General features: G+C 38.7%; 1 protein-coding gene and 1 long non-coding RNA gene across 3 annotated transcripts in view; one reads left to right on the forward strand and one right to left on the reverse strand.

Moving 5' to 3' along the window:
• LOC124863928 (gap junction gamma-1 protein-like) overlaps positions 1-22,010 on the forward strand; it is a 61,158-nt gene that overhangs the window by 33,198 nt on the left and 5,950 nt on the right. The window contains exon 2 of one of the 2 annotated variants that reach the window (XM_047358495.1): positions 17,303-17,429. The exons of the other annotated variant lie outside the window; for it this stretch is intronic. The gene's annotated coding sequence lies outside the window, so the exon portion shown is untranslated. The remainder of the gene's footprint in view (positions 1-17,302; positions 17,430-22,010) is intronic. 2 annotated transcript variants of the gene reach the window in all.
• Positions 2,297-2,765, reverse strand: LOC124863929. The gene is made up of 3 exons (XR_007037220.1): positions 2,715-2,765; positions 2,539-2,633; positions 2,297-2,333 (listed from the first exon to the last, which is right to left on the reverse strand). It is a non-coding gene; the product is annotated as an uncharacterized LOC124863929 (long non-coding RNA).

Consider the following 22,010-nt stretch of genomic DNA (forward strand, 5'->3'; position numbering starts at 1 on the left):
AAAATGTTGACCATAAATTATAAAAATTGTGTTGGCAGGAATGTGAAAGTCAAAGGTCTCCTGTTGCTCTTGTTGAAGCACAGTTCACTTTTCAAGCACTTCTGAATTTTAAACAATAAAGATCCTCTTTTTTATGTGTAGTAAATGAATAAATTGAGAGCATAAATCCAAATAGCTGGGTTTAGGACCTGTTCAGTTAGAAGAGGAAGAGTATAGCTCAGTGGTAGAGCAGTTTACTGCAGAGGACACCAGTTTAAATTTCGGTGCCCTCTGTTTTCATGATGATGTACTAGAGCTCTAGATGATGGAGCGTTTCAGTTCAAATGTCTTGAACGAAAGGTCGCATCTTTAACACTGAAATTCAGATTAACCACTTTACAAGAGCGGACATTGTGTAGCATCTCAGTAACAACTGGTTTCTCAATACTTCAACTGAAGGACACTAAACTTCTCCTGTTTCTTTAAGACATTTTTTCTGTCATCCAAAAGGCTACTTTAATTTTTTACATGGGTTGGTAGGATCAGGCTTGTAAATTGTGGTCAGAACAATCTCACCAACAGGGCCATTAAGTACACGAATGAGGCCGTTAAGGCCACAAGTCTCTGGCTCCACCCACTACTCAGTTTAATATTTGGGTCCCTAATGATGAGGGAAAAGAATGGGTTGCTGCTCATGAGTCCTGTTTTCAGATGAAAGTAAAATCAAAATTTTATTTGGAAATCAAAGTTCCAGAGATTTTAGAAAGAGTGGAGGCACCCAGAATCCAAGCTGCTTAAGGTTCAGTGTAAAATTCCCACTCTCAGTGATGATTTGAATAGCTGATGGTCCACTTGGTTTTATTAGGTCTAAAGTCAGTGCTAGTCTGTCAGATCTGATTTTCATTTTCTGGCAGAACTTAACACCTCTCCATGCTGCCAAAGGTAACAATATTTGGTTTAATGACCATCGTATCTCTGTGCTTGATTGGGCAACAAACTGACCTGAATCCCATAGAAAAACTATGGAGTGTTATAAAGAGGAATATGAGAAATACCAGTGCTAACAATAGAGATCACCTGAATGCTGCTATTAAAGCAACCTGAGCTTCCTTAACAACTCATCTCCAATTTAATATAATATTAATTTTAAGTGAAATTGTTACAATCTAATTTATTCCAAATTATTGAGTTGCGCCTGTGTATAATTTCTGTATGAAAAGTTTCTTCGCTGCTCATAATTGTACAAATATTTTCACAGTCTTAATTTTATTTATCCCTGAGATAATCTTTAAAGTAGTGCTTCTGATCTTTACAAAGCTTAAAATTTTAAATAAGCAGACAATTATGTCCTTCTGTGTCGTTTCCCAGATCTGCTCTTTGCAGACAAATCTCTCATGCTGGTACTTTATGGTAAAAACTGACGTCTCACTGCAAAAACCTGATGTTAAGTTTGGATTCATTTGTTTATGAGCAACAATCTTGCATCTGTTCCAGTTAGTCCCAATTTCTTTCTTTTAGCGTTAGCATTTCAAGTCAGACTACACATGTCCAAAAGATCAGACTCATCTTCTTAAAAGATGCGTTTTGTCCCAATAGGTTAGGGCTCAGCTTTCTCAGGCTTAGTGCAAATCAATAGCCACTTGTCACACTAAAACTCTGTAATGCAGCAATTTCTTTAATGGCCTGAGCAGAAGCATTTTGGAGAAATTATAAGAAGAAGCCAACTGACAAATTTGTCACTCTGTCCTCCGTTTTAAGTGCTTTGATGTTTACATGGACAGTGCTGTGTGAAATTAACTGAATTAGTTTGATTTCCCAGCCAGAATGCGAAGGATTAGGCGAGTTTAGCCACGCCAATCTTCTCAATCCATCTATCTGCTGTCAGTTATAGCTTACTCATGAACAGTAAAGGGGCTGAGGATTTGAAATGCTGGATCCCTGCTGCGTTCAGCACCAAAAATAAAAACTGTTGTGCCTTTGCAGTGGAGCTGTATAAACACGTTTTTTTAAGAGAAAAAATCTTCATCCATTATATTGCCAAAGGTCTACTTTTACATATACATGAACTTTGATGATATCCTATACTTATTCTATAAGGTGAAATTTGTTGATAGACCCACCGTTGCCAGCAATAGCAACTTTAACTATTCTGTAAGGCTTGGAGTGTTCATTGTTGGGTGAGAAAACCCGAATTGCAGCCTCCGCTCTAATTTATCTTTTATGATTTTATAAGGTGTTCAAGAAGATTGAGGTCAGGACTCTGTGCAGGCCAGTCATATTTCTCCACACAAAACTATACACCTGCAGCCATGGGAGTGATCGTAACTCCAGGATTCATTAATTTGGTAGTGTATCTGTGGAAGTAAAATAGTCTCATTAGAATCAGACATTTTTTTAGAGATTGAATTTATATTGCAGAATTTTTATCCTGTGGAATTATGCATGTGATTTTTTTTTTTTGTACTTAAAATTTGGCAGTAAAAATTTCCCCTGCAAGAATTTGTTTGAAAAAATTCAAATGCAAAAATTCACCTGCAGAAATTCGCCTGCAAAATTCACCTGCAAATGTGTTGACCTTGTGGTGACTCATGCCAAAGCAATCAGCACTAGATCGAGTCAAGCGGCTGATAATGGATCTTAACATTGAATGACACCTGCCAAACAAAATTCAAGAAGAAGAAGAATCGAGCGGCTTTTAGCCAATCAAATTGCGCTAATTTGATCACGTGACTCACCAGTTCGCTTCTGCAGAGGCTCTTCTTTTGACCCAGAAGGAAGCGACAAAGCGGAAGTTGGCTTCCAGTTGTAGCTTCTGATTCGGGAAACAGTTAAAGGGCAGGTTTTGGAGCAAGTTTTGGAGCAGGACCAGTTCTAAGATGGTCCAAATGGAAAAAAAAAAAAAAGCACTGATATGGCCCTTTATTACATTTCTCAAATCAAATAAAGCTTTCACAAATCCCAAATTGTGTTCATAGGATTCTGCTATTAGTGTAGAATAATCAAGTCCAGGTTGGAAGTGTCTAAGTATGGTAGGTTTTGAGTTGGAGCAGATTAAAGATGCTCAAGGTAATGTAAAATGAGGTGAAATTGCCAACCAGAATATAAAACTTTATATCTAAGGTTAGGTATGAAGTTTTGAAAAGATTTGATATATTGAAAGTGAAAAAAAAGTATTTTGTTTAAAATTTTGATTTTTAGAACAATTGTATGAGGGACCATTTTTAAAACTATTGCTTAACAGCGGGAGTTTAAAAAAAATAAATATTGCATCAATAATGCATCAAATGCGATGTAATTAATTATTGATAATCAAGGCTTTAATAACTTCATACCTGAAATTACACCTCATGTTTGAAATTGCTTTTGTTTTGCTTTTTTTTTTTTTTTTTTTTTCAGAATTCCAGAATTTATTTCAGAAAGATTTCCACCAAAGAGATCAAAAAGTGATCTGTGAACAATAACTTTAAAACTGAAAAATTGCAATCAACACATCCATATTCATTGGTTTAAACTCATTGGCGATATGGCGTTGAGTTTAAATGAGTTTAAACTCAACGCCATATCACATATAAATTTAGAAATGTAAATAATTTAAACAAAATATTCAATTGTACATATCTGTAAGTCTATACGCACTCAGACGTGATCTTAATTGGTGAAACAAAATCTGAAAAAGAGCATGAAGAAGTAAAACTTGTTTAATCATATCCTCTCTCCAACTTATAGCCCATAATGTGAATGACAATTTTCCTGATTCCTGTTTGTCTTGTGTGATGATCCAAAGTTCACAAAAATAAATATAGATAAGTTTGAACAAGTACATGCATTTAGACACAATTTAAAAAAAAATGGGGTTCTTACCAGAAGGTTCCTATAACACGTTGGCACCACATTTTGGAAGAGAAGTCTGGGGCTGTCATGACAAAAAGGACATAAAAAATAAAAAATCTACATATATAATAATAAAAAATCCTTATATCTGTGCTTAGGTCTGAAGTAGTTGAAATAATATTGAAATTTAACACTAATATCACACCTTTATGAATGGGACCATTTTTGACCTAAGGTTTAAAGTTGTAACTAAATGTTAACGATGCCTCAAGGGTTATAATGAACCTCAACCTCTCCCATTTTAAATGACAAGATTGGATGTTATCCTCAGAGTTACTGTTTTAGCTCAGTCTGCAACATTTAGGTGCAGCCTGGTGTCTTCATCTTGTTGGGCATGGGTTACTGCTTTATTTCACATTTCAGACCATAACACAACATGCTTGGATACGACCAGAACTAAATGCATAAGACTCATAATTTCCAACACAAGTTGGGTCATGAGCTGTTACTGTTCCCGAAAGCTCAATATCAAACAAAATACTTTCATGAGTCAACAAAAGAAACTAGATTTCTACTTCAAGGCCACCAAGTGCTGACGTTGTACTGCCACTCTCTCTTTGAAGCATCTTTTAAAATTGGTTGCATATATTGAGCTAAGACCCTTTTGATCTGTTGATAAGTGCTCTGCTATAACCCTACATACATCTAGGTAAGAAGAATTGACAGAAACGGGAGCTTTTCTCACATTACGACAGCAAAAGATTAAATAAATAAATCATCTCTCCCACTTTGCTGACTGAGTCTGCAAAGACATCCCCCACTATTGTGATTTATAGTTTATTACTTGCAAATAAATTTGAGTGTTGGAAATACCATGAAGTGGGATGTCAGACACTCTCAGGCAAATAAAGTAGCACTTCATTCTGCAGAGCCATCACAAAGTTCACCAACCTATAGCTGATTATTTGGGGCTGATGATATACTTGCTGCCAACACTAAGAGCAGAATTCATTAAAGAAATCTTTGTGAAACTCTGCACATCAAATAAAATCTGAGGATGTCATGTTTCATTACAGTGGAACACACATTTAATCACTTCTCGGCTTCACATTTATGTCAAAGAGTTTGATTGCTGCAAATTAAAATATGTATATTTGAAAGAAGTCATGGAACTTGTCTGACATGCGTACTTAAAGGGGTTTCATAGGCTGAACTCTTGGCATACACTCAGAGGAGAAAGATAAGAATGGAAGCTGAGATAAGGAGCTGTCCTAATTTGAATCTGGTGAGTGTATTTGGCTGATATCAGATGGACATCTTTTAATGTTTGTAGCTTTGTATGATTATGACTCTATGCTGAGCGATGTTAAAAGGAGAAGAGAGGAGTGAGGATGGCATGGAGATGCTGGAAGTCGTGGATTAAATGTGACTGAAAGTTTTTTAAAATTTCTATTTAAAATTAATTACTTTCTGGTAGTTATTGCTAATTGGTAATGTCTTCCTTTCCTCTCATTTTAAGTAATAGCAGTATTAATAAGTAAAGGAATTAATATTCAGTATTTATGGTTTATTTCAAAAATGTAAATCACGTAGAATTAAACAGTCCTTTTCCAACAATGCAGTATAAAACAAATAGAACAAAGCGATATTTAAAAATGACAGTGTCATAGTTCTATTTTTGTGGTGGACCAAAAGGCAGACAAGCACGGAGAAAAGCAGAGAGGTGGTCGAAAACTCCTTTAATTTAAAGCGAGTCCACTTACATGCAGGCGAGATGCAGGGTGACAAGATTATCCAGTTCAAGGACAAAATCCAAAAGACATCTCATGAGGACATTGAAAAGACATAACGACACCGCGTGGAACAAAGGACGAAGGCAAACTTAAATACAGACAAAGGTGGACAAGAAACAATAGGGCAGGTAATCAGAGGAACAGGGAGCAGGTGACACAAGGAGGCTGGGAGGCAGAGGGAGCAGGTGAAACAGATTAACCAATAAGGAGAAACACAGACCCAAGCAGAACAGGAGAAAAGATGACTAGAATAAAAGTAAACAGTAACTAAAGCTAACCTGTTAAAGGAGGAATTGGAGAATAAAGATAAACAGAAGAAACAGAGCTAAGAGGGACAATGAATGTAAAGGGAACAGAAACTGAGTAATTAACAACTAAAAGAGGAAAACTAATGATGAGAGGAGAACAGACAGGGAGGCAAAAGGAAACCAGAATTGTCAGAACACAAAGTGATGAACAAGAATACAAAACTTCAAACAAGAGCATCTAGTAAAACAAAACACCAAACCACAAACAAAGTCCAAAATCTCACATCCTGACACAGAGGGATGCACAGTGGCGCAGTTGGTAGCACTGTTACCTTGCAGCAAGAAGGTCCTGGGTTTGACTCCCAGCCGGGGGTCTTTCTGCATGGGTTCTCTCTGGGTACTCCGGTCCAAAGACATTAGGTTAATTGGTCTCTCCAAATTGCCCTTAGGTGTGTTAATGTGTGTGCATGGTTGTTTGTGTTTTGGACACTGCGATGGACTGGCGACCTTTCCAGGGTGTATCCTGCCTCCCTCCCATAGACTGCTGGAGATAGGCACCAGCTTCCCCATGACCCACTATGGAAGAAGCAGTATAGAAGATGACTGACTCACAGATTCAGTGTAAACATTTGATGATGGATGGAAAGAAGTGTAGTTTTATTAATTCCCACACTGTCTCCATAGCATGAAATAAAAAGGTTTGCTTAATTTTCCTTATTTGTATATGTAATTATTTCTTGTTTCAAAACAGACATAAAAAGCCCTTATACACTGTAAATATTAATTTCAAATATTAGTTTTTAAATGGTTTTAAAATTTCCCATGCTGCACTCCCAAACGACTCCATATAGTTGTGCAAACACTTCTTCTTGTAGCCTGCACCATAAAACCATCTCAGCATTTATATAAAACCCCCTTCCCTTTCAATTCAATTCAATTCAATTCAATTCAATTCAATTTAATTCAGTTTTATTTATATAGCGCCAATTCACAACACATGTTGTCTCAAGGCACTTCACACAAGTCAGGTACAAACAGGTCCTTCTCAAAATATTAGCATATTGTGATAAAGTTCATTATTTTCCATAATGTCATGATGAAAATTTAACATTCATATATTTTAGATTCATTGCACACTAACTGAAATATTTCAGCTCTTTTATTGTCTTAATACGGATGATTTTGGCATACAGCTCATGAAAACCCAAAATTCCTATCTCAAAAAATTAGCATATCATTAAAAGGGTCTCTAAACGAGCTATGAACCTAATCATCTGAATCAACGAGTTAACTCTAAACACCTGCAAAAGATTCCTGAGGCCTTTAAAACTCCCAGCCTGGTTCATCACTCAAAACCCCAATCATGGGTAAGACTGCCGACCTGACTGCTGTCCAGAAGGCCACTATTGACACCCTCAAGCAAGAGGGTAAGACACAGAAAGAAATTTCTGAACGAATAGGCTGTTCCCAGAGTGCTGTATCAAGGCACCTCAGTGGGAAGTCTGTGGGAAGGAAAAAGTGTGGCAGAAAACGCTGCACAACGAGAAGAGGTGACCGGACCCTGAGGAAGATTGTGGAGAAGGGCCGATTCCAGACCTTGGGGGACCTGTGGAAGCAGTGGACTGAGTCTGGAGTAGAAACATCCAGAGCCACCGTGCACAGGCTTGTGCAGGAAATGGGCTACAGGTGCTGCATTCCCCAGGTCAAGCCACTTTTGAACCAGAAACAGCGGCAGAAACGCCTGACCTGGGCTACAGAGAAGCAGCACTGGACTGTTGCTCAGTGGTCCAAAGTACTTTTTTCGGATGAAAGCAAATTCTGCATGTCATTCGGAAATCAAGGTGCCAGAGTCTGGAGGAAGACTGGGGAGAAGGAAATGCCAAAATGCCAGAAGTCCGGTGTCAAGTACCCACAGTCAGTGATGGTCTGGGGTGCCGTGTCAGCTGCTGGTGTTGGTCCACTGTGTTTTATCAAGGGCAGGGTCAATGCAGCTAGCTATCAGGAGATTTTGGAGCACTTCATGCTTCCATCTGCTGAAAAGCTTTATGGAGATGAAGATTTCATTTTTCAGCACGACCTGGCACCTGCTCACAGTGCCAAAACCACTGGTAAATGGTTTACTGACCATGGTATCATTGTGCTCAATTGGCCTGCCAACTCTCCTGACCTGAACCCCATAGAGAATCTGTGGGATATTGTGAAGAGAACGTTGAGAGACTCAAGACCCAACACTCTGGATGAGCTAAAGGCCGCTATCGAAGCATCCTGGGCCTCCATAAGACCTCAGCAGTGCCACAGGCTGATTGCCTCCATGCCACGCCGCATTGAAGCAGTCATTTCTGCCAAAGGATTCCCGACCAAGTATTGAGTGCATAACTGTACATGATTATTTGAAGGCTGACGTTTTTTGTATTAAAAACACTTTTCTTTTATTGGTCGGATGAAATATGCTAATTTTGTGAGATAGGAATTTTGGGTTTTCATGAGCTGTATGCCAAAATCATCTGTATTAAGACAATAAAAGACCTGAAATATTTCAGTTAGTGTGCAATGAATCTAAAATATATGAATGTTAAATTTTCATCATGACATTATGGAAAATAATGAACTTTATCACAATATGCTAATATTTTGAGAAGGACCTGTACATTCCAATTAGTCCTAATCATTGAACAGTGCAGTCAGAGTTAGTTATTTATTAAATTGGATAAAAAGTTTTTCTATCTAAGGAAACCCAGCAGATTGCATCCAGTCAGTGTAGAGACAGTGGACAGTCACTGGCGTTGACTTTGCAGCAATCCCTCATACTGAGCATGCATGTAGCGACAGTGGAGAGGAAAAACTCCCTTTTAACAGGAAGAAACCTCCAGCAGAACCAGGCTCAGTGTGAGCCGCCATCTGCCATGACCGACTGGGGGTTTGAGAGAACAGAGCAGAGACACAAAGAGAACAAAGAAGCACTGATCCAGGAGTACTTTCTATGGGAAGGAATAGTAAATGTTAATGGATGTAGCTCCTTTAGTCGTTTCACCTAGAAAGAAAGAACAGATAAACTCTGAGTCAGTTTTCAAGGTTAGAGTCTGAAAGAGAGCACATATAATTACTTACAGTAAAAGCTCAGTCAATCACCATGTCTAGGAGAGAGACAGGGTTAAACACTAAAAGACAGGGCTATGTGGATCATCGGTAGAGGTAAGGTAAGGTAAGGTAAGTTTATTTATATAGCGCCTTTCAGCAACAAGACACTCAAAGCGCTGTACATTCAATTACAATACAATCACAAAGCAAATAAACATAGATACAGACACAGAAAAACAAATCAAATGATAAAATCAAACAACAGAGGTAATTTAAAAAAGTTAAATAAAATAAAGAGAATAGAATGAAGGACAAGAAAATGAAAGGAAAATTGGACTGAAAACGCAACTAATCATGCCTAAATGGCACTGTCAAAGGCCACTCTAAACAAATAAGTTTTTAATCTTGATTTAAAGCAACTTTGGGTTTCAGTGCTTTTACAGTTTTCTGGCAGTTTATTCCAGATTAGTGGAGCATAAGGACTAAAAGCTGCTTCTCCATGTTTGGTTCTGGTTCTGGTTCTGCAGAGTAGATTTGAGCGAGAAGACCTGAGAGGTCTGGGTGGTTGATACACTAACAACATGTCTGTAATGTATTTTGGTGCTAAGTTATTCAGTGATTTATAGACTAACAGAAGTATTTTAAACTCTATTCTCTGAGCTACAGGGAGCCAGTGTAGGGACTTTAGAACCGGGGTGATGTGCTCCACTTTCTTAGTTCTAGTGAGGACGTGGGCAGCAGCGTTCTGGATCAACTGCAGCTGTCTGATCAACTTTTTAGGCAGATCTGTGAAGACACCGTTGCAGTAATCAATTCTCCTAAAGATGAACACATGAATTAGTTTTTCAAGGTCCTGCTGGGACATTAGTCCTTTAATCCTGGAGATGTTCTTTAGGTGATAGAAGGCCGACCTAGTTACTGTCTTTATGTGCCTTTTTTGGAGAAGGTTCAGGTTTGAGTCCATCACTACACCCAGGTTTCGAGCCTGACTGGTGGTTTCTAACTGTATTAACTGAAGCTATGTGCTAACTTTTAAATGCTCTTCCTTCGGTCCAAAGATTATTACTTCAGTTTTGTTTTGATTCAGCTAAAGAAGATTTAGGCCCATCCATGCATTGATTTCTTCCAAGCATTTACCCAGCACTTGAAAGGGTTCATGGTCACCTGGTGACATCGTAACGTATAGCTGTGTGTCGTCTGCATAGTTATGATAACTTACTTTGTTGTTTATTAAAATCTGAGTCAGGGGGAGCATGTAGATATTGAATAGGAGGGGCCCTAAGATGGACCCTTGGGGAACGCCGCATGTGATTTTTGTGCTCTCTGATGTAAAGTTACCTACTGACACAAAAAAGTCCCTGTCCTTCAAGTAAGATTTAAACCAGTTGAGTGCTGTACCAGAAAGGCCGACCCAGTTTTCCAGGCGCTCTAATAAAATGTAGTGATCAACAGTGTCGAATGCTGCACTAAGGTCCAATAATACCAGCACTGTGGTTCTTCCACAGTCTGCATTTATACGGATGTCATTGAACACCTTGACAAGAGCAGTCTCTGTACTGTGGTGAGCAGGAAGCCTGACTGGAAGACATCGAACCGGTTGGTCGTTGTTAGGAACTTGTTTAACTGCTGAAACACAGCTCTTTCAATAATCTTACTGATGAAGGGGAGGTTTGATATAGGCCTGTAGTTCTGCAGTAGCAGCTTGTCCAAGTTGCTCTTTTTCAATAGAGGTTTGATAATTGCTATTTTTAGGGCCTGAGGGAAAACATCTGACAAAAGGGACGTGTTTATTATTTGTGTTAAATCAGATGTTATTACAGGCAAAGCTTTCTTAAGGAAAGCTGTGGGTAAAAGATCGAGACAGCAGGAAGAAGAGCTTAGTTGCTGTATGATTTCTTCTAAGATTTTGTAGTTTATTTGGTGAAATTGGGAAATTTTGTCAAAATCAGTTCTAGTTGGAGACAACATTGGTACTGGAGTTGTTGTGGATGTGCTGACTGCATCTCTGATCTTTTGGGTTTTTTCAGTAAAGAATTTAGCAAATTCATTGCAGGCCCTGGAAGAGTGGAGTTCAGATGCTACAGTTACAGGAAGGTTTGTTAACCTGTCGACCGTGGCAAATAATGCATGAGCATCGTTTATGTTTTTGCTGATGATTTCAGAAAAGAAAGATTCCCTTGCATTTTTCAGTTGTAGGTTATATCTGTATAGTCTCTCTTTATAAAAAATATAGTGAACCTGGAGTCCTGTCTTTCGCCACCTGCGTTCAGCTTGTCGACACTCCTTTTTTTCACTTCTGACTGGTGGAGCACTTCTCCACGGAAACATTTTCTTCCCAGAAACGATTTTCACTTTAATTGGAGCAATTGAATCAATGATGTCCGAGATTTTAGAATGAAAGTTATCTACCATCTCATCTACAGTGTTACAGGGCAAAGTGGAGGTAGAAGAGTAAATCTGGTTAAAGGTTTCAGCAGCACCGTCCTTAAAGATGCGTTTTCTTATTATGTCATGGCAAACTGAGTCATTGCAGATGATGCTTTCAAAAATAACAGAAAAGTGGTCAGACAGGGCAACATCAGTTACAGACACCTTGGAAATGTTTAGACTCTTAGTGATGATCAAGTCCAAAATATGTCCCTGTTTGTGCATTTGCTATTTAATATGTTAAGTCAAACCAAAACTTCTAAGAGTGTCACATAGATCTATTGGACTTTTGTCTTCAGGATTGTCCATGTGAATGTTGAAGTCTCCAACAATGATTAAACAGTCATAATCAACACATATCACAGATAAAAGCTAATTAAAATCACTGATAAAGTTTGTTTTGGACTTAGGAGGCCTGTAAATATTCAAGAACATGGTTCGGACAGGGCTCTTTACCCGGAGAGCCAAATATTCAAAAGAGTCAAATTTGCCCAGAAATACTTTTTTGCACTCTAATAAATCTTTAAACAAAGTGGCCACCCCTCCACCTTTTCTTTGCTGTCTGCTCTCACAAAGAAAATTGTAGTTTGGAGGCGTCGCCTCTATCAGAATGGGAGCTTCATTAAATTCATGTAACCATGTTTCTGTTGAAAACATAACATCAAGATCGCGGTCAGTAATGAAGTCATTGATTAAAAATGATTTTCCTGACAGAGATCTAATCTTCAATAAAGCCCGTTTATATGACTTAGTTGCTGATATTAACTCTGTGTGTGGTTGTACCTGACAGTTTATGGCTTTTCTTGATTGTTTATTACTGTCTCTTATCCTTTTGGCTTTGTTCTTTCTGTCACGTATAAGCACAGAGATTTTACAACTATCTCCTATTAGGGGCCCAAGGGGCTCATTTCTGATAGAGTTACCACTGGGGCCCAGACTGTATCACAGAGAAGTGATTTGAAGGTCCTGATTAGGAGATAGATTGGTGGTGGAGCTCTGCGGCATTTGGAAGATGTTGGTCCAGTAGCAGGGCCTCGGCCACGGGGGGTGTTGAATGGAGAAGATGTCAGAGCCATTTGGGTCCCAATTTTAAGAGCTCCTTTCATGTTATCAGAATCCAGTAAAGCAAAAAGTGGGCTCAGTGGGGAGATGGGAGAGTTCTGTGCGGTCTGGGTCGGGGTCTGGGGTGAGGGGGGTTTACCGGGGGTGTCAGTCTGGGTCTGGGTTTGGGGGGATGGGGGTATGGGGGGGGGTTCACTTCTCCTCCTGTGGATTTCGACGGGGAGACCTTTTGTGATGACCTCTCTTTCTCAGCCAACTGGCTGATTGTTTCTGCTGGTGCTGTTGGAGGCAGTGTTATCATTGTTATTGATACTCCATATTCTCTGCTGAAGGTCGAAGCTGCTGGCAGATTATTTACTGAATAGAAGAGATTAGATGTGAGACGTCTGGCTCCTGGCTTGTTCAAACTGAGGATGAGCATTAAGTTGTTGCCAGCAGAAGCTCGGACGATGCCCCTCTCCAGAAAGGTGTCACAGGTAGATACAGAGTCAGGCCAGGTGTAGCTTCTAGGAAAAGAAAAGAGAGAAAACATAAAATTAAAAGCTGAAATAACAGCAAATAATGCAAAATTGGAGAGTAGTGTGAGAATGTAGCGAAGAGGGTGAAAGTGGTCATTATGTCCTCCAGCAGCCTAAGACTATAGCAGTATAACTACACAGAAAGTTTCAGTTCAGATTATTTAGTTAAACGGTGCTTATTTTCAACAATGTCGTCTCAAGGCCCACAAAGGGTCCCACTGATGGTCATTGTTATACTAAAAACCACAAGGATTGGGATACCTCTCTCTGTCAGACTGATTATAACCATTGGAAAAGAGAAGGGGTCATACAGGTTGCAGAAATGGAGGGTGTGTTTGCACCTCAACCATAACTGAGCCGGTTTAGGCTAAACCTGACTCCCCCTTACTCCAACCAACAGGGAGGGAGGGAGGCTCCCTCCCTGATAACCTAAGCCACTCTAACTATAAGCTTTATCGAAAAGGAAAGTTTTAAGCCTAGCCTTAAAAGTAGACAGGGTGTCTGCCTCACGGACTAAAACTGGGAGCTGGTTCCACAGGAGAGGAGCCTGATAACTAAAGGATCTGTCTCCCATTCTACTTCTAGAGACTAGGAACCACCAGTAAGAACGAAGAGAACGAAGTGCCCTGTTAGGAACATATGGAACAATCAGATCTCTGATGTATGATGGAGCTAGATCATTAAGGGCTTTATATGTGAGGAGGAGAAATCTAAATTCCATTCTGGATTTAAAAGGGAGCCAATGAAGGGAAACTAAAATAGGAGAAATATGATCTTTCTTTTTAATTTTCATCAGAACTCTTGCAGCATTTTGAATCAGCTGAAGGCTTTAAACTGCATTTTGTGGACATCCTGATAGTAAAGAATTACAATAGTCCAGCCTTGAAGTAACAAATGCATGGACTAGTTATTCAACGTCACTCCTGGATAGGATATTTCTAATTTTGTCAATGTTCTGGAGGTGAAAGAAGGAAATCCTAGAAACCTGTTTAATATGGGATTTAAATGACATGTCCTGGTCAAAAGTAACACCAAGGTTTTTTACTTTATTACCGGAGGTCAATGTAATGCCATCCAGGTTAAGTGATTGACTAAGCAGTCTCTTTTTTAAAGACTCTGGTCCAAAGACGACAACTTCTGTCTTGTCTGAATTTAGAAGCAAAAAAATGTAAAGTCATCCCAGTTTTTATATCTTCAAGACATGCTTGTAGTCTATCTAATTGGTTGGGTTCATCAGGATTTATGGATAAGTAAAGCTGAGTATCATCAGCGTAACAGTGAAAATGTATCCTATGCTGCCTAATAATTTGACCTATTGGAAGCATATATATAGTGAAGAGAATTGGCCCAAGTACTGAACCCTGTGGTACTCCACAATTAACCCTGGAGTTTAAAGATGATTTATCATTTACATGAACAAACTGGAATCTGTCAGACAGATAAGATTTAAACCAGCCTAGCGCTGTTCCCCTGATCCCTACAGCATATTCCAGCCTTTCTAAGAGAATATTATGATCGACTGTATCAAATGCAGCACTGAGATCTAACAGAACCAGAACAGACACAAGTCCATTATCTGAGGCCATAAGAATATCGTTAGTGACTTTCAGCAGAACTGTTTCAGTGCAATGATGAGGTCTGAAGCCTGACTGAAACTCTTCAAACAGGTCATAGCTGTATAAATGCTCACACATTTGATTAGCAACTATTTTCTCAAGAATTTTAGATAAGAATGGAAGATTGGATATTGGTCGGTAATTTTTCAAGTCATCTCTATCAAGCGAAGGTTTCTTAAGTAAAGGTTTAATCACAGCTAACTTAAAAGCCTGTGGTTCTGATCCATTTACTAAAGATTTCTGATAACTCATAACCTTTCACTGAAAAATGTTCCAATGTTTTCTGGTAGAAGGTTGTTTTTTTTCCGTTTTTGCTTCCTGCAAGTTAATGAGATCTTTAAGTTTTAATAATTTTGATTTTAAAACGTGAATCTTGGGGTTTTCCCTATAACTTGCTGTGGAAATAAATTGCATTGATTTTTTTTGCAGAATGAAAAATGAACATTGCAGAGAACCCCCCTTTCTATTACATACAGTATGTAATATTGAAGAAAAAAAGCAAATTGACTTCACAACACCCCAAACATACTGTATATTAGTAACAACCATCCTGAGAATCCAACCAAAAGCTTTTATATTTACAACATATTATGCCAGTAAAACATTGTCAATAGCTGAACTCAGAGTCAGTAATGGCTTGCCAAGATTTTAGACCCTCAGGTAAAGCTGCTAATAAAAAGAAAATAGAAATTCCAAGCAAAGGGCTACATTAAATTAACCCTTAACAGTACAGGTCTCATTTAAAATGGTCTATAGTTAAATGCGAGACAGAGACGTTGAAATTAGGTATTCATTCAGAAAATCATTCAGGCTGGGACCTCTAGTCTGAAGAGGGATATTCCAACTGCTATCACTAGATCTTTTGTTAGCTCCCATTCTGCCTTGTCATGTTTGCTCTTAAAAAGGAAACTCTGAAGCATTTCGGATTCAGAAGCAATAGTTCAGCTTTCATCCTGGCTGTGGAACAGTGGACCAGAGCCTTACTCCCATGGAGATGTTGAGGGTTTCTTTGGGATTTGATTTTCAAGTCTTCTTGTTTAGTATATCTGGAGCAGGCAGTTGGTGTGTGTCAACCGTGGGATTTTGTGGGTGTAACTGCAAGATTATGGTGTTTTCTGAATGCTATTAGGTGGAAAAAGGTGGACTATTATGGTGTAAGACTTTTATGCTGTAAGTAAGTCGCTACCTCAATCAAGGACTAGTTTACAAGTGATGGTAGGATGGAGCAGAAGATGGATGGATATGTAGGGCCTAAGGCAAACGAAAGTGTTGAGTCAAACAGTAAGGCTCTCTATCTGCGTTTTGGCCCTCTCCCTTGTGATCAAAAAGAATGAGATTCTGGATACAAGCTTCCTCAAAAAGGTGGCTTTGCCTAGCCTTAAAGAAAGGTGCTCCGTCATCTGGAGGAAGCTCAGAGTCGACCTGCTGTTCCTCTACATCAAAATGTCTCAGGTGGTTAGGAGGTTTGGGCATCTCTTGGAAGGTTTTACTGGCATGTCCTCCATGGAAAAATACCCCAAGGTTGACCTGGAAACCTGTGGAGAGTTTATTTATCCCTTCTGCCCTGGCTTTGGGAACCCTCAGAATAATTTGGAGAGGGATGTCTGGGTTTCCTTCCTGGACCTGTTACCTCGACGACAGGATCTCAACTAAGAGGAAGTCAATAGATGGACAGATCGGTGCACTAGAGTAAAATAATTTTGTAACCAGCACATCTGCAAAAGCATCATTACTGCTGCACATGTTTGGATTTTGGAGAACATAGGCTGCCTTTTTCAAATCGTTTTCTCACTAGAAAGCCCGACTTAAATGGCTCTGGAGGGCAAGAATTTAGATTTAGGAAATCTAAAACATGTATGGTTAAAAATTGTTGAGCAGAATACATCAACAAAATTAGGAAATCATTTTCTCTCTTAGAAATGTTGAGTTTAAGTGTCAGTTTTTAACAGGAACATTAATAATTTGGTAGGTGTACAGTTTTATTAGTGTTAAATGATTTGAAAAGTTTTTGCATTATTGTGCACATTTTGCACAAGACCTGTAAAGCTTCACTCCTAAATTGCCCATAAAAGTTCCTGTATTCTTTCTGCCTCCCTTTTCCGTAATAATATCTATAGTTGCAGCTCTGACTTTATGGCGATGTATTTTTACCAGCAAACGTCTTCTCAGCAATGTCCTTGCTTTACAAAAACACCAAGGCTCTTTTCATTGAGTTTCTTTTAAGTAGAAAATATTCCCCGAGGCACATTTTAAAGCTGGCATCTAAGATTTGCTCCTGTAGTGTTTTAAAAGTACAAACTCCTAATTACATCCTGACCTGTCCTGAAATCTTTGTCCCCTGTTCGCCTAAGGTGGCCCGAGGTCTCACAGAGTCTGAGCTGAGTCGTATTTACCTTCAAATGAAATGGATCCTTTCACTCTCATGTTCCTGCTGTCTGTTATTCCAAGGCTCTCCCTCCCTTTACCCCTCGAGGGGGTATTAAAAAACCCCACCACCTCGTCTTCATCATCATCACCACCACCCCTAACCATGACCCAGTTTGCAGGGGATGAGGGGTGTAATTGAGGACCATTGTGAGTAACACAGGGAAGGAGGCAAGATGCTCTGCCTCCCTCACTCCGCTCCCTTTCAGAAGAAAAAAGCTCACACTTGGTTAAGCACACACTGAGGCTGTCCATAAGAGAATCACCGGCGAGCTGTGCGCGTTTTGAGTTTTTCTTTGTTATTGAGATGCAGATGTTGGTTTTAGGTCAGAGCTAATAGATGTCAGCTGAGGATACAAGTATGTAAAGAGGACCGAGTGAGCTGAGGAGACTGAGATGGGGGGTCTCACGTTGAAGAAGGACACAGGAGCTGCAACTTGGGAGAGGACAAGAGTGAGTACGCAACTTTGCCACTTTTTTGTGGTTTTGTTTTCATCTAAAAGCAGTTTTTGGATATAAACAGTGCATTTCTTCCTGAACTTGTAATCATAGGGATATCTCACTTTGACTGCTACCAAGATTATTCTGAGGTACTTTTACTTTGCATGAAACTGGACCAAAGGGCACAGATGTGCACTGAGAGGGTCCTGCCTCAGACTCTTCCTGTGACATATGGAACCTGTTTACCGTTGTAATTCTTCCCTTCGGACAACATTAATGAGGGGTTTTTAAAAATTCCCTCATGCATGCAGAGAAAAGACGAGAAGACTGAAAACAAGACTTCATTTCTCAGTTAAGATTTACTCTTCAGCATGCTTTATGTTTTATGTTACTTCCTTTATGTTTTGTGCAGCTTGTTTCGTGGGTCAGAGGCCCAAATGAGGGTTCACAGCCCACTCAGCTCTGGAATTTATTTATATTTTGCAACACATCTAACTTCTACATTTCAATGTGTGCCCCATGCAGTCAGGCAAAATGAACATCTTTTGTGGTGCAAAGCCCCTCCTGGCGTTCATGGTTTTAATCACTTCAAGAACTGCTCTGAACAAAGTTGCTCCTTAGAAAGCAAAGTGACAACCAGAAAGCTGATAAGAGTCCCATTTTAGATAAACTGTGTTTTTTTTTTCCTCTTTTGACAATTTGAATATCTCGGCATGCCTAACAATAGAACTTTTCCAGTCCCGAGTAACAGAGGACTCCTACTTGCTTTTTAAACCAGTAATCGGTGCACAGCACTTTTAAAACAGCTATCTCTACACACATCTGTTTCTTAGCAACAGAACCTTTAGTCCTAACCCCCTAATGATGATCCGAGGGCTTGTAATGGACAGATGTTTGGCCAGCTTTTGTGTGAGCAGATTAGTTTGGTGTGTGCAGTTTGCAGAAGACTAGGTAGGGGCTCAGTGAGGCATCAGTGAAGCCTGAGGATGCCAGCGGCAGAACAGAGGGACAGAGCACCATGGCAGTGACCCTCAAACAGTCCCAGTTATCACTTCTACAGCTTTTGGGTTGACTTTTATTCAGTGAAGGGAAAGTACTAAGTTGATGTTTCTTGTAAATTATTAAAGTAATCTACTTTTTAAATAAATTAAAACGTAAACTAAGAAAATATTTTTTCACTCTCACTCTCAAAATGTTATTTTACACAATCAGAGCAATAGATTCTGTTTTGTCTTGATAGTCTTCATTCTCAGCCTGAATCTGCTCTATTTCTGTTGAATATTATTGGTTTAATGAATCCTTTCACTGCTCTTATACCGGAAGTTCGTTCACTGACGGGAGAAAAACAATCGGCTCGGCTACGTCAAGCCTGATGCTTCTTACTTTGAAGTGCAGAGTTTTTCCTCTTCCTCGTTTTTCTTCTTGACTGAAATTTGCTCACATCAGACAACAATCTCTGTATGCAAGGTTGTCTCTCCTTCATAGATTTGCTAACAAACTACAACAACAAATAACTGGGGCTCATTTATTCAGATTAAAAAGATCACACTTCATTTTTGGTAACATAAGAACTGTTAGTGAATTCTGTTATTTTGTGTATAGTTAAAAGTTTTGATTAAAGAAAGTAAAAAGTCAGTTGAATGTTTCTATGATCTGCTGCTTGGAATAAGAAAACTTTCATAGGTTTCATAGGACCTTCTTTCATAGATGTCCTGGTTTTCCAGTTGGCCCTGAACATTTTTGTGGTGCCATTGGCTCAGTTTAAAGGTATTTTATGAAATGGATGTGTCCAGAAGTATTATTTATTGTTGAAAACACAAAAACTTCTTTTTTTGTGACACACAGAGGTCAATAAAGGCTACTAAGCAAAAACAGTCAGTCAAATATAATTATACAATAAAAATGAGAAGCATTTTAAAAGGCAACTGACAGCAAATCAGGAGAAAGAGCCAAATTAATCTTGGCTAAAGATAGGACAGACTGGGTCTTTTACTGTATCTATTGTATGATCCTGCAGTCACTTTTAAAATGCTGAAAGATATCTGTTAATTATCCCAAAGATGAGGCAGTTTATACAGCTATTCACCAAAAGACGTTCCAACTTCATCTGAGAAAGAGAACAGCGTGAGAAAACAAAAAGACAAATTTTTGCAGTTACACTTAATTATAGGAAATAATCATACTTACAAAAAGACTAAAAATAGTCCTTTGAGTTGCTTATAACAGTGTTGTGAGGTACTTAAAATTGATTAATAAAGCTCTAAATATACACATTAGCATGGTTGGCTTGATTACAGTCAAAGCACAGGCTAATAAACCCATTAGCCATATCGACAGTCATTACAGCTATTTTCTTTACATTCCAGTGCATTTAGCCTCCAAACTGCCTGTGGCCTCCACTTATTAATATGAATGAAGCTGAGTGGGCTTATGTGTGTGTTACGTGGAAAATCACATACCAAAGGAAAGCAGGTTTGTCTTTTACATGAACAACAACAAGGAGCAGTTTAGCTAACAAAGCAACCTTTCTTTATTATTTCTTTAATGATTTATTTGCACATTTATTCCATTACCTGTCAAAATCGATGTTTCATGGAATACCTCCACATATCTTTTAAAAATGTTTTAGAAATTTTCATATGTTCAATACTTTGTGTATTTTTGATTAGTTATTACATTAACTTCTGACTCATGCTCTAATATGACCCTAACTTTTAATACTTAGTGTGATATTGACACTATTTCTATAATTATGACATAAAGGAGAAATTATGGGTCTAAATATTTATAAAATAGAAATTCTTAAGATATTGTAGACTGAATACATGTGATGGATATACTGTACAAGTTAAATGTGGATATGACGTGTCAGGGTGTTTGTTTACTGCCTTGTGAGAAGGAAAAAATAAAGATTAATTAAACAGAAATATGTTCAAATCAGATTTTTATTAAAGAGGAAAATTGTTACAAATCTGCAATTTTCATATCCATTGACATTAACTGTTATCAGCGAGATTCAGGCGGCACTCAGACCCCGTCTCCTCAGCTAAGAACAGAAGGTGTCTTCTCTAGTAGTTTACAGAGTTTATATAGTTATAGGGAATGTGCAACTATCTAAATGACTATATGAGGAGTGTCCAGGTTTAGATTATTGGCATTCCCTGATAATTCAGCACTGCATTCCAGGAGACATCTGTTATGTCATCACCGCCCCTTGTTGTACAATCTCACCATCAGTTTCTACAAGATACTGTAAGTTACACAGTCCTATCCCCACACATACACGGCTTCATGTGATTAATTATACCTTTACTAAAATTAAGTATACTCTGACAGATAACATCTACAGTTTCTCAAAGATAGGTTTCACAACCCTTTGCCTACACGCTCTCATCTGAAAAAAAAAAACTTATTTTCCAGCTTCTGTGTCATTCCTCTATGTATCCCATGGTTTTCTACTGTTATTTAGCTTCATGCAATTGTGCAACAGAGCTAGAAAACAGATAACCCTTAACTTAAAAGATGCACAAATGTTACAGCTTGGATCACACACTTACTTTACTCTGATACCCCTAAATAAAATCTGGTACAACCAATTGCCTTCAGATGTCATTTACTTTGTCTATTTGTGTGTAATTTAATTTCAGTACAAATTATCTCAGCTGGTCTATGAAGGCCTCAGAGAAAATTAATGATCAAGCAACACCATGAAGACCAAGGGACACAGCAGACAGGTCAGGGGTAAAGTTGTGGAGAGGTTTAAAGAAGCTTTTTGATAGCATTAATAAGAGAAGCAGCCAAGATGTCCATGGTACCTCTGGAGGAGCTGCAGAGATCAATCATTGAACGGAGCAATATGAAACCCTGTTCGCAGTTTGCTACAAGCTCTGTAGGGGACACAGAAAACACGTGGAAGAAGGCACTCTGCTCAGTTGAGACAGACATATAAAATGCTATGTATGACAGAAAACTAACACTGCAGATCAACCTGAACACCCCATCTCCACTGTGAAGCCAGGTGGTGGTAGCATCATGCTAGAGGGATGCTTTTCTTCACACATTACATAAAGTTTCCATAAAATACTTTAAATGCTTGTGGTTCCAATGAGAACAAATGTTCAAGGGTGGTGATTACTCTGCAAGGCTCTGTGTAAGATAATCTGTTTGCATCTAAATTCTTTACTTTAGTAGTGATATTGCATATACATTTACGTGTTCACAAGTAAAATATATACTGTAAATATGTTGTGCATTTGTAAGGTATAGTAGTGAAATGTAATGCCTCAATCTTTCATCCCCAAGTCTTTTCCTAAAGATCATCCTGCTAAGACTTTTTATATTTTAAAGGCGCAACTTACATTTTATTAACCCACAGTGAGGAAACTGATGGTGCTACTGAACTTTGACATGAAAAATTTACCACCAGACACATTGGAAGTTTTATTGTTGCAGCACAGAAGCCACCCCGATGATGCATACACTAACAATACATGTCTTGGTTAATCTTCACAAACGTTCAGCCTGAATACATGCTGCCATGGGGTGATTCTCTCTGTGTTCCTCAGTTTGCCCCGCAGCTGGAACCACATGTCT

This window comes from Girardinichthys multiradiatus, chromosome Y (genome assembly GCF_021462225.1).
Source record: "Girardinichthys multiradiatus isolate DD_20200921_A chromosome Y, DD_fGirMul_XY1, whole genome shotgun sequence".
NCBI classification, from domain to species: Eukaryota; Metazoa; Chordata; class Actinopteri; order Cyprinodontiformes; family Goodeidae; genus Girardinichthys; species Girardinichthys multiradiatus.